This window comes from Trichechus manatus, unplaced genomic scaffold (assembly GCF_000243295.1).
Source record: "Trichechus manatus latirostris isolate Lorelei unplaced genomic scaffold, TriManLat1.0 scaffold00011, whole genome shotgun sequence".
NCBI lineage: Eukaryota > Metazoa > Chordata > Mammalia > Sirenia > Trichechidae > Trichechus > Trichechus manatus.
The window spans coordinates 25,668,891-25,669,478 of record NW_004443947.1 but is presented as its reverse complement, the minus strand read 5'-3'; positions in this window follow the sequence as shown (position 1 = coordinate 25,669,478).

The following is a 588-nucleotide window of genomic DNA, read 5'->3' as shown; positions in this document are numbered from 1 at the left end:
TCAGGGTGCCAGCTCCAAGAAAAGGATTTCTCTCTGGAAAAAGGTCCTTTCCTCTGTTAGGTTCTGTGCCTGGGAATTATCCACGTGACTTGGCATCTTACTTACCTCATCTCTGCTTGTTTAATGTCCGTTATATCTCAAAAGAGATTGACTCAAGACACACCCAACACTAACCCTGTCTCAATAACATAACAAAGATAACCCACCCCCAAATGGGATTATAACCACAGGTATAGAGGTTAGGATTTACAACACATATTTTTGGGGGATACAATTCAATTCATAACAGCAGTTCAGTCCGCCCAGCAATTCAGTCCCTCAGGGAGTTTAGATGTGTCTATGGAGCTTCCATGAACTTTCCTTGTACAAGTTGTGTTGGCTTCCTTCACCAAAGTTACCACTTATCTATTGTATATTTAGTTCCCCCCCCCATCCCTTGTAACCAACAAAAATTGTTTATTTTTGTGTGTAAACTTCTACATGAGTTTTTACAGTAGAGGTCTCATTCAATATTTGTCCTTTTGTGATTGACTTACTTCACTCAGCATAATGTCCTCCACATTCATCCATGTTATGAGATGCTTCACA